The following is a 12,500-nucleotide window of genomic DNA, read 5'->3' as shown; positions in this document are numbered from 1 at the left end:
CTGCCGGCCAAGGCCGCGGCATGGCATGCTGCCGGCCAAGGCCGCGGCATGCCATGTTGCTGGCCAAGGCCGTGGCATGGCATGCTGCTGGCCAAGGCCGTGGCATGACATGCTGGCCAAGGCCGGGGCATGGCAAGCTGCTGGCCAAGGTCGTGGCATGGCACGCTGCTGGCCAAGGCCGGGGCATAGCACGCTGCTGGCCATGGCCGTGGCTTGGCAAGGTTGCCAAGGCCGGGGCATGGCGTGCTGCTGGCCAAGGCTTTGGCATGCCATGTTGCTGGCCAAGGCTGTGGCATGGCATGCTGCTGGCCAAGGCTGTGGCATGGCATGCTGCTGGCCAAGGCCGTGGCATGACATGCTGGCCAAGGCCGGGGCATGGCATGCTGCTGGCCAAGGTCGTGGCATGGCATGCTGCTGGCCAAGGCCGTGGCATGACATGCTTGCCAAGGCCAGGGCATGGCATGCTGCTGGCCAAGGCTTTGGCATGCCATGTTGCTGGCCAAGGCTGTGGCACTAGGCATAGGCGTGGCCTGTGGCCTGGCCATGCTGGCCAGCCTTAAGGGAGGTGCCCCCCCCTTATAATAGCCTGTTAAGCCCTTTTCAATCTGGCAGGAGGAAACATCAAGCATGTTCGAGGAGTCATAATGGGGTTTTTTTAAAAAGTAATGGTTTTTTGCCAAAACTTTCAACATGAAAGTTGTATGAAATAATTTAATACACCATAAAAAAAATTATAAAAAAATATTTGGCCACCGGAATATTTTATTTTAATTTATTTCAATTTTAATACTTAAAAAATAATAAAAATTACTAAAAATACTCAAAAAATTCTAGAAAAATTCCAACAATTATAAGATGAGGCACTAGTAATTATAGTAATTTTTTTAATTATTTTTTTATTTTTAATTTATTTTATTATAATTTTTATGAGTAAATAAATAATTAAAAAGCCCGACGAACGTGCAAAAACTCTTAGAGAAACCCAGCAAGCATCGGATAGCTCGAATGCAAATAACAAACGCAACAGGCAACTTCCGAGGGACATACTTTTCCCAACAAGCTTCCACTGGGGAAAGCACTAGCAACGTGTTCGCAAGTCAAAGGCAACCAAACCGGCTATTACCCGAGGGACAAGCATTTCGCAGGGCAACATATACGTAAGTCAAAGCCAAACCAAATGGCAATTACACGAGGGACAGGATTGCTTGCCAAGGGCGTGGCATGCGATGTTCTAGCCCAAGGCCAAGGCACGCCACGCTGCGGGACAAGGCCGTGGCAAGACATGCGGCTGGCCTTGGCCTTGGCATGGCATGCCGCCGGCTTTGGCTGGGCTGCGTTGGCCTTGCCATGGAATGTTGCTGGCTTCGGATGGGCTGCCTTGGCCTTGGCCTTGGCCGTGGCATGGCATGCTGCTGGCCTTGGCCTTGGCCTTGGCATGGCATGCTGCTGGCTTTGGCTGGGCTGCCTTGGCCGTGGCATGGCATGCTGCTGGCTTTGGCTGGGCTGCCTTGGCCGTGGCATGGCATGCTGCTGGCCTAGGCCTTGGCATGGCATGCTGCTGGCTTTGGCTGGGCTGCCTTGGCCGTGGCATGGCATGCTGCTGGCCTAGGCCTTGGCATGGCATCCTGCTGGCTTTGGCTGGCAGCCTTGGCCGTGGCATGGCATGCTGCTGGCCTTGGCCTTGGCATGGCATGCTGCTGGCTTTGGCTGGCCTGCCTTGGCCGTGGCATGGCATGCTGCTGGCCTTGGCCTTGGCATGGCATGCTGCTGGCTTTGGCTGGCCTGCCTTGGCCGTGGCATGGCATGCTGCTGGCCTAGGCCTTGGCATGGCATGCTGCTGGCTTTGGCTGGCCTGCCTTGGCCGTGGCATGGCATGCTGCTGGCCTAGGCATGGCATGGCATGCTGCTGGCTTTGGCTGGGCTGCCTTGGCCGTGGCATGGCATGCTGCTGGCCTTGGCCTTGATATGGCATGCTGCTGGCTTTGGCTGGGCTGCCTTGGCCGTGGCATGGCATGCTGCTGGCCTAGGCCTTGGCATGGCATGCTGCTGGCTTTGGCTGGGTTGCCTTGGCCTTGGCATGGCATGCTGCTGGCTTTGGCTGGCCTGCCTTGGCCGTGGCATGGCATGCTGCTGGCCTAGGCCATGGCATGGCATGCTGCTGGCTTTGGCTGGGCTGCCTTGGCCGTGGCATGGCATGCTGCTGCCCTTGGCCTTGATATGGCATGCTGCTGGCTTTGGCTGGGCTGCCTTGGCCGTGGCATGGCATGCTGCTGGCCTAGGCCTTGGCATGGCATGCTGCTGGCTTTGGCTGGCCTGCGTTGGCCGTGGCATGGCATGCTGCTGGCCTAGGCCTTCGCATGGCATGCTGCTGGCTTTGGCTGGGCTGCCTTGGCCGTGGCATGGCATGCTGCTGGCCTTGGCCTTGGCATGGCACGCTGCTGGCTTTGGCTGGGCTGCCTTGGCCGTGGCATGGCATGCTGGTGGCCTAGGCCTTGGCATGGCATGCTGCTGGCTTTGGCTGGCCTGCCTTGGCCGTGGCATGGCATGCTGCTGGCCTAAGCCTTGGCATGGCATGCTGCTGGCTTTGGTTGGGCTGCCTTGGCCGTGGCATGGCATGCTGCTGGCCTTGGCCTTGGCATGGCATGCTGCTGGCTTTGGCTGGCCTGCCTTGGCCGTGGCATGGCATGCTGCTGGCCTAGGCCTTGGCATGCAATGCTGCTGGCTTTGGCTGGGCTGCCTTGGCCGTGGCATGGCATGCTGCTGGCCTTGGCCTTGGCATGCCATGTTGTTGGCTTTGGCTGGCCTGCCTTGGCCGTGGCATGGCATGCTGCTGGCCTAGGCCTTGGCATGGCATGCTGCTGGCTTTGGCTGGGCTGCCTTGGCCGTGGCATGGCATGCTGCTGGCCTTGGCCTTGGCATGGCATGCTGCTGGCTTTGGCTGGGCTGCCTTGGCCGTGGCATGGCATGCTGCTGGCCTTGGCCTTGGCATGGCATGCTGCTGGCTTTGGCTGGGCTGCCTTGGCCGTGGCATGGCATGCTGCTGGCCTAGGCCTTGGCATGGCATGCTGCTGGCTTTGGCTGGGCTGCCTTGGCCGTGGCATGGCATGCTGCTGGCCTAGGCCTTGGCATGGTATGCTGCTGGCCTAGGCCTTGGCATGGCATGCTGCTGGCTTTGGCTGGCAGCCTTGGCCGTGGCATGGCATGCTGCTGGCCTTGGCCTTGGCATGGCATGCTGCTGGCCTTGGCCTTGGCATGGCATGCTGCTGGCTTTGGCTGGCCTGCCTTGGCCGTGGCATGGCATGCTGCTGGCCTAGGCCTTGGCATGGCATGCTGCTGGCTTTGGCTGGCCTGCCTTGGCCGTGGCATGGCATGCTGCTGGCCTAGGCATGGCATGGCATGCTGCTGGCTTTGGCTGGGCTGCCTTGGCCGTGGCATGGTATGCTGCTGGCCTTGGCCTTGATATGGCATGCTGCTGGCTTTGGCTGGGCTGCCTTGGCCGTGGCATGGCATGCTGCTGGCCTTGGCCTTGGCATGGCATGCTGCTGGCTTTGGCTGGCCTGCCTTGGCCGTGGCATGGCATGCTGCTGGCCTAGGCCTTGGCATGGCATGCTGCTGGCTTTGGCTGGCCTGTTTTGGCCGTGGCATGGCATGCTGCTGGCCTAGGCCTTGGCATGGCATGCTGCTGGCTTTGGCTGGCCTGCCTTGGCCGTGGCATGGCATGCTGCTGGCCTAGGCCATGGCATGGCATGCTGCTGGCTTTGGCTGGGCTGCCTTGGCCGTGGCATGGCATGCTGCTGGCCTTGGCCTTGATATGGCATGCTGCTGGCTTTGGCTGGGCTGCCTTGGCCGTGGCATGGCATGCTGCTGGCCTAGGCCTTGGCATGGCATGCTGCTGGCTTTGGCTGGCCTGCCTTGGCCGTGGCATGGCATGCTGCTGGCCTTGGCCTTGGCATGGCGTGCTGCTGGCTTTGGCTGGCCTGCCTTGGCCGTGGCATGGCATGCTGCTGGCCTAGGCCATGGCATGGCATGCTGCTGGCTTTGGCTGGGCTGCCTTGGCCGTGGCATGGCATGCTGCTGCCCTTGGCCGTGATATGGCATGCTGCTGGCTTTGGCTGGGCTGCCTTGGCCGTGGCATGGCATGCTGCTGGCCTAGGCCTTGGCATGGCATGCTGCTGGCTTTGGCTGGCCTGCCTTGGCCGTGGCATGGCATGCTGCTGGCCTAGGCCTTGGCATGGCATGCTGCTGGCTTTGGCTGGGCTGCCTTGGCCGTGGCATGGCATGCTGCTGGCCTTGGCCTTGGCATGGCATGCTGCTGGCTTTGGCTGGGCTGCCTTGGCCGTGGCATGGCATGCTGGTGGCCTAGGCCTTGGCATGGCATGCTGCTGGCTTTGGCTGGCCTGCCTTGGCCGTGGCATGGCATGCTGCTGGCCTAGGCCTTGGCATGGCATGCTGCTGGCTTTGGTTGGGCTGCCTTGGCCGTGGCATGGCATGCTGCTGGCCTTGGCCTTGGCATGGCATGCTGCTGGCTTTGGCTGGCCTGCCTTGGCCGTGGCATGGCATGCTGCTGGCCTAGGCCTTGGCATGGCATGCTGCTGGCTTTGGCTGGGCTGCCTTGGCCGTGGCATGGCATGCTGCTGGCCTTGGCCTTGGCATGGCATGCTGCTGGCTTTGGCTGGGCTGCCTTGGCCGTGGCATGGCATGCTGCTGGCCATGGCCTTGGCATGGCATGCTGCTGGCTTTGGCTTGCCTGCCTTGGCCGTGGCATGGCATGCTGCTGGCCTAGGCCTTGGCATGGCATGCTGCTGGCTTTGGCTGGGCTGCCTTGGCCGTGGCATGGCATGCTGCTGGCCTTGGCCTTGGCATGGCATGCTGCTGGCTTTGGCTGGGCTGCCTTGGCCGTGGCATGGCATGCTGGTGGCCTAGGCCTTGGCATGGCATGCTGCTGGCTTTGGCTGGCCTGCCTTGGCCGTGGCATGGCATGCTGCTGGCCTAGGCCTTGGCATGGCATGCTGCTGGCTTTGGTTGGGCTGCCTTGGCCGTGGCATGGCATGCTGCTGGCCTTGGCCTTGGCATGGCATGCTGCTGGCTTTGGCTGGCCTGCCTTGGCCGTGGCATGGCATGCTGCTGGCCTAGGCCTTGGCATGGCATGCTGCTGGCTTTGGCTGGGCTGCCTTGGCCGTGGCATGGCATGCTGCTGGCCTTGGCCTTGGCATGGCATGCTGCTGGCTTTGGCTGGGCTGCCTTGGCCGTGGCATGGCATGCTGCTGGCCATGGCCTTGGCATGGCATGCTGCTGGCTTTGGCTTGCCTGCCTTGGCCGTGGCATGGCATGCTGCTGGCCTAGGCCTTGGCATGGCATGCTGCTGGCTTTGGCTGGGCTGCCTTGGCCGTGGCATGGCATGCTGCTGGCCTTGGCCTTGGCATGGCATGCTGCTGGCTTTGGCTGGCCTGCCTTGGCCGTGGCATGGCATGCTGCTGGCCTAGGCCTTGGCATGGCATGCTGCTGGCTTTGGCTGGGCTGCCTTGGCCGTGGCATGGCATGCTGCTGGCCTAGGCCTTGGCATGGCATGCTGCTGGCTTTGGCTGGCCTGCCTTGGCCGTGGCATGGCATGCTGCTGGCCTTGGCCTTGGCATGGCATGCTGCTGGCTTTGGCTGGCATGCCTTGGCCGTGGCATGGCATGCTGCTGGCCTAGGCCATGGCATGGCATGCTGCTGGCTTTGGCTGGGCTGCCTTGGCCGTGGCATGGCATGCTGCTGCCCTTGGCCGTGATATGGCATGCTGCTGGCTTTGGCTGGGCTGCCTTGGCCGTGGCATGGCATGCTGCTGGCCTTGGCCTTGGCATGGCATGCTGCTGGCTTTGGCTGGGCTGCCTTGGCCGTGGCATGGCATGCTGCTGGCCATGGCCTTGGCATGGCATGCTGCTGGCTTTGGCTTGCCTGCCTTGGCCGTGGCATGGCATGCTGCTGGCCTAGGCCTTGGCATGGCATGCTGCTGGCTTTGGCTGGGCTGCCTTGGCCGTGGCATGGCATGCTGCTGGCCTTGGCCTTGGCATGGCATGCTGCTGGCTTTGGCTGGCCTGCCTTGGCCGTGGCATGGCATGCTGCTGGCCTAGGCCTTGGCATGGCATGCTGCTGGCTTTGGCTGGGCTGCCTTGGCCGTGGCATGGCATGCTGCTGGCCTTGGCCTTGGCATGGCATGCTGCTGGCTTTGGCTTGCCTGCCTTGGCCGTGGCATGGCATGCTGCTGGCCTAGGCCTTGGCATGGCATGCTGCTGGCTTTGGCTGGGCTGCCTTGGCCGTGGCATGGCATGCTGCTGGCCTTGGCCTTGGCTTGGCATGCTGCTGGCTTTGGCTGGGCTGCCTTGGCCGTGGCATGGCATGCTGCTGGCCTTGGCCTTGGCATGGCATGCTGCTGGCTTTGGCTGGCCTGCCTTGGCCGTGGCATGGCATGCTGCTGGCCTTGGCATGGCATGCTGCTGGCTTTGGCTGGGCTGCCTTCGCCGTGGCATGCCATGCTGCTGGCCTTGGCCTTGGGGCTGGGCTGCCTTGGCTGCGGTTCTTATCACTAGACGTGCGTTGCGTGCGAAGGCGTGCAAAGGCGTGCGCGACCATGCGCGCAACACGCGCACCGTGGTCAAAAGACCACGCGCGCGGTATTCGCACAGGCCACGCTGCCCACGCCGCGGGCATGCCAGGCCGCCCAGGCCGTGCGCATGCCATGCCGTGCTGCCCAGGCCGGCTGCATGCCAGGCCGCCCAGGCCGTGCGCATGCCATGCCGTGCTGCCCACGCCGCGGGCATGCCAGGCCGGCTGCATGCCAGGCCGCCCAGGCCGTGCGCATGCCATGCCGTGCTGCCCACGCCGCGGGCATGCCAGGCCGGCTGCATGCCAGGCCGCCCAGGCCGTGCGCATGCCATGCCGTGCTGCCCATGCCGCGCGCATGCCAGGCCGCCCACGCCCGCGCGCATGCCACGCCATGCTGCCCAAGGCCGCGCCCAGGCCGCGCAAGGCCGCGCCCAGGCCGCCCAAGGCCGCGCCCAGGCCGCGCAAGGCCGCCCAAGGCCGCGGTCCAGGCCGCCCAAGGCCGCGGCCGAGCCGCCCCAGGCCGCAGCCCAGGCCGCGGTCGAGCCGCAGTGCATGTAACCCAAGGCCGCAGCCCAGGCCGCGCCCAACATGGGGCGTACCTGCCACTGCCTTGCCCTGGGCAAGGGAGGTGCCCCCCCCTTATAATAGCCTGTTAAGCCCTTTTCAATCTGGCAGGAGGAAACATCAAGCATGTTCGAGGAGTCATAATGGGGTTTTTTTAAAAAGTAATGGTTTTTTGCCAAAACTTTCAACATGAAAGTTGTAGGAAATAATTTAATACACCATAAAAAAAATTAAAAAAAATATTTTTTTACAGAAAATATTTTATTTTAATTTATTTCGATATTAATACTTAAAAAATAATAAAAATTAATAAAAATAGTCAAAAAATTATGGAAAAATTCCCATAATTAAAGGATGATTCACTAGTAATTATAGAAATTATTAAATTATTTTTTTCATTTTTTTTATTTTATTTTGATTTTTTTATGCCAAATAAGGGCTTTAAAAATTCGAAAAGCTCCAGAAAAATTGCAAAAAAATAGGGAATGACATTTAAAATTGATTGTAGTGCATTTTTAATTGTGTTGCACGGTTTGGGTAAGATTATAAAAGAATCATGTTCAAAAAGATCGATCGAGGCGGTGGCACGCCATGGCCTTGGCCTTGGCCTTGGCCTTTGCCCGCGGCCTTGGCCTTTGCCTTGGCCTTGGCCATGCCTTGCACAGGGACTTGGCCTTGCCCACTGCCTTGGCCTTGGCTTTGGCCTTGGCCTTGGCATGGCATGGCATGCTCGCCGAGGCCGTGGCATGCCTTGCTGCTAGCCAAGGCCGTGGCGTGGCATGCTCGCCCAGCCCGTGGCATGCCGTGCTCGCCCAGCCCGTGGCACGCCATGTTGGCCCAAGGCATTGGCATGGCATGCCGGCCAAGGCATGCTGGCCAACGCTGCACAAGGCGGTGCCATGGCATGGCATGCTGACCAAGACCGTGCCATGGCATGCTGGGCGAGGCCGGGGCATGGCATGCTGGCCGAGGCCGTGGCTTGCCATGCCGCCACGGCCGTGGCATGCCGGGCAACGGACCGGCATGGCCCAGCCCGTGGCACGCCATGTTGGCCCAAGGCATTGGCATGGCATGCCGGCCAAGGCATGCTGGCCAACGCTGCGGCACGGCGTGCTGGACAAGGCGGTGCCATGGCATGGCATGCTGACCAAGACAGTGCCATGGCATGCTGGCCGAGGCCGTGGCATGGCATGCTGGCCGAGGCCGTGGCTTGCCATGCCGCCACGGCCGTGGCATGCTGGGCAACGGACCGGCATGGCATGCTGGCCGTGGCGGTGGCACGACATGCTGGCCAAGGCAGTGGCATGGCATGTAGGCCAAGGCTAAGGCATGGCACGCTGTGGCATGGCACGCTGGCCAAGGCAGTCGCAAGGCATGCGGGCCGAGGCCGCGGCACGGCCCGCTGGGCAACGCGGTGGCATGGCATGCTGGGCAACGCCGTGGCAAGGCATGCGGGCCGAGGCCTTGGCATGGCATGCTGGCCGAGGCCGTGGCATGGCATGCGGGCCGAGGCCGTGGCATGGCATGGCATGCGGGCCGAGGCCGTGGCATGGCATGCGGGCCGAGGCCGTGGCGTGGCATGGCATGGCATGTTGGGCAACGCCGTGGCAAGACATGCGGGCCGAGGCCGTGGCATGGCATGTTGGGCAACGCCCTGGCAAGCCATGCGGGCCGAGGCCGTGGCGTGGCATGTTGGCCAAGGCTAAGGCATGGCACGCCGGGCAACGCGGTGCATTGGCATGCTGGGCAGCGCGGTGGCAAGGCATGGGGGCCGAGGCCGTGGCATGGCATGTTGGGCAACGCCGTGGCAAGACATGCGGGCCGAGGCCGTGGCATGGCATGCGGGCCGAGGCCGTGGCACGACATGTTGGCCAAGGCTAAGGCATGGCACGCCGGGCAACGCGGTGGCATGGCATGCTGGGCAACGCGGTGGCAAGGCATGCGGGCCGAGGCCGTGGCATGGCATGTTGGGCAACGCCGTAGAAGGGCATGCGGGCCGAGGCCGTGGCATGGCATGCGGGCCGAGGCCGTGGCATGGCATGTTGGGCGACGCCGTAGCAAGGCATGCGGGCCGAGGCCGTGGCATGTCATGCGGGCCGAGGCCGTGGCATGGCATGCGGGCCGAGGCCGTGGCATGGCATGTTGGCCGAGGCCGTGGCAAGGCATGCGGGCCGAGGCCGTGGCATGGCATGTTTGGCAACGCCGTGGCAAGACATGCGGGCCGTGGCATGGCATGGCATGCGGGCCGAGGCCGTGGCACGACATGTTGGCCAAGGCTAAGGCATGGCACGCCGGGCAACGCGGTGGCATGGCACGCCGGGCAACGCGGTGGCAAGGCATGCGGGCCGGGGCCGTGGCATGGCATGTTGGGTGACGCCGTAGCAAGGCATGCGGTCCGAGGCCGTGGCATGTCATGCGGGCCGAGGCCATGGCATGGCATGCGGGCCGAGGCCGTGGCATGGCATGTTGGGCGACGCCGTAGCAAGGCATGCGGGCCGAGGCCGTGGCATGTCATGCGAGCCGAGGCCGTGGCATGGCATGCGGGCCGAGGCCGTGGCATGGCAAGTTGGGCGACGTCGTGGCAAGGCATGCGGGCCGAGGCCGTGGCATGTCACGCGGGCCGAGGCCGTGGCATGGCATGCGGGCAGAGGCCGTGGCATGGCATGTTGGGCGACGCCGTCGCAAGGCATGCGGGCCGAGGCCGTGGCATGGCATGCGGGCCGAGGCCGTGGCATGGCATGTTGGGCGACGCCGTAGCAAGGCATGCGGGCCGAGGCCGTGGCATGTCATGGCATGTTGGGCGACGCCGTAGCAAGGCATGCGGGCCGAGGCCGTGGCATGGCATGTTTGGCAACGCCGTGGCAAGACATGAGGGCCGTGGCATGGCATGGCATGCGGGCCGAGGCCGTGGCACGACATGTTGGCCAAGGCTAAGGCATGGCACGCCGGGCAACGCGGTGGCATGGCATGCGGGCCGGGGCCGTGGCATGGCATGTTGGCCAACGTCGTAGCAAGGCATGCGGGCCGAGGCCGAGGCCGTGGCACGGCATGCGGGCCGAGGCTGTGGCATGGCATGTTGGGCGACGCCGTAGCAAGGCATGCGGTCCGAGGCCGTGGCATGTCATGCGGGCCGAGGCCGTGGCATGGCATGCGGGCCGAGGCCGTGGCATGGCATGTTGGGCGACGCCGTAGCAAGGCATGCGGGCCGAGGCCGTGCCGTGGCATGCGGGCCGAGGCCGTGGCATGGCATGCGGGCCGAGGCCGTGGCATGGCATGTTGGGCGACGCCGTAGCAAGGCATGCGGTCCGAGGCCGTGGCCTGTCATGCGGGCCGAGGCCGTGGCATGGCATGCGGGCCGAGGCCGTGGCATGGCATGCGGGCCGAGGCCGTGGCATGGCATGTTGGGCGACGCCGTAGCATGGCATGCGGGCCGAGGCCGTGGCATGTCATGCGCGCCGAGGCCGTGGCATGGCATGCGGGCCGAGGCCGTGGCATGGCAAGTTGGGCGACGTCGTGGCAAGGCATGCGGGCCGAGGCCGTGGCATGGCATGCGGGCCGAGGCCGTGGCAAGGCATGTTGGGCGACGCCGTAGCAAGGCATGCGGGCCGAGGCCGTGGCATGTCATGCGGGCCGAGGCCGTGGCATGGCATGCGGGCCGAGGCCGTGGCATGGCATGTTGGGCGACGCCGTAGCAAGGCATGCGGGCCGAGGCCGTGCCGTGGCATGCGGGCCGAGGCCGTGGCATGGCATGTTGGGCGACGCCGTAGCAAGGCATGCGGTCCGAGGCCGTGGCATGTCATGCGGGCCGAGGCCGTGGCATGGCATGCGGGCCGAGGCCGTGGCATGGCATGTTGGGCGACGCCGTAGCAAGGCATGCGGTCCGAGGCCGTGGCATGTCATGCGGGCCGAGGCCGTGGCATGGCATGCGGGCCGAGGCCGTGGCATGGCAAGTTGGGCGACGTCGTGGCAAGGCATGCGGGCCGAGGCCGTGGCATGGCATGCGGGCCGAGGCCGTGGCAAGGCATGTTGGGCGACGCCGTCGCAAGGCATGCGGGCCGAGGCCGTGGCATGTCATGCGGGCCGAGGCCGTGGCATGGCATGCGGGCCGAGGCCGTGGCATGGCATGTTGGGCGACGCCGTAGCAAGGCATGCGGTCCGAGGCCGTGGCATGTCATGCGGGCCGAGGCCGTGGCATGGCATGCGGGCCGAGGCCGTGGCATGGCATGCTGGGCGACGCCGTAGCAAGGCATGCGGGCCGAGGCCGTGCCGTGGCGTGCGGGCCGAGGCCGTGGCATGGCATGTTGGGCGACGCCGTAGCAAGGCATGCGGTCCGAGCCCGTGGCATGTCATGCGGGCCGAGGCCGTGGCATGGCATGCGGGCCGAGGCCGTGGCATGGCATGTTGGGCGACGCCGTAGCAAGGCATGCGGGCCGAGGCCGTGCCGTGGCATGCGGGCCGAGGCCGTGGCATGGCATGTTGGGCGACGCCGTAGCAAGGCATGCGGTCCGAGGCCGTGGCATGTCATGCGGGCCGAGGCCGTGGCATGGCATGCGGGCCGAGGCCGTGGCATGGCATGTTGGGCGACGCCGTAGCAAGGCATGCGGGCCGAGGCCGTGGCATGTCATGCGGGCCGAGGCCGTGGCATGGCATGCGGGCCGAGGCCGTGGCATGGCAAGTTGGGCGGCGTCGTGGCAAGGCATGCTGGCCGAGGCCGTGGCATGTCATGCGGGCCGAGGCCGCGGCATGGCATGCGGGCCGAGGCCGTGGCAAGGCATGTTGGGCGACGCCGTAGCAAGGCATGCGGGCCGAGGCCGTGGCATGTCATGCGGGCCGAGGCCGTGGCACGTCATGCGGGCCGAGGCCGTGGCATGGCATGTTTGGCCACGCCGTGGCAAGACATGCGGGCCGTGGCATGGCATGGCATGCGGGCCGAGGCCGTGGCTCGACATGTTGGCCAAGGCTAAGGCATGGCACGCCGGGCAACGCGGTGGCATGGCATGCTGGGCAACGCGGTGGCAAGGCATGCGGGCCGAGGCCGTGGCATGGCATGTTGGGCAACGCCGCAGCAAGGCATGCGGGCCGAGGCCGTGGCATGGCATGCGGGCCGAGGCCGTGGCATGGCATGCGGGCCGAGGCCGTGGCATGGCATGTTGGACGACGCCGTAGCAAGGCATGCGGTCCGAGGCCGTGGCATGTCATGCGGGCCGAGGCCGTGGCATGGCATGCGGGCCGAGGCCGTGGCATGGCATGTTGGGCGACGCCGTAGCAAGGCATGCGGGCCGAGGCCGTGCCGTGGCATGCGGGCCGAGGCCGTGGCATGGCATGTTGGGCGACGCCGTAGCAAGGCATGC

The sequence above is a fragment of the Camellia sinensis genome, unplaced genomic scaffold (genome assembly GCF_055761805.1).
Source record: "Camellia sinensis isolate YWXY unplaced genomic scaffold, ASM5576180v1 Unanchor6, whole genome shotgun sequence".
In the NCBI taxonomy this organism is placed as follows: domain Eukaryota; kingdom Viridiplantae; phylum Streptophyta; class Magnoliopsida; order Ericales; family Theaceae; genus Camellia; species Camellia sinensis.
The sequence above is the reverse complement of the archived record's forward strand: the minus strand, read 5'-3'. Positions refer to the sequence as shown.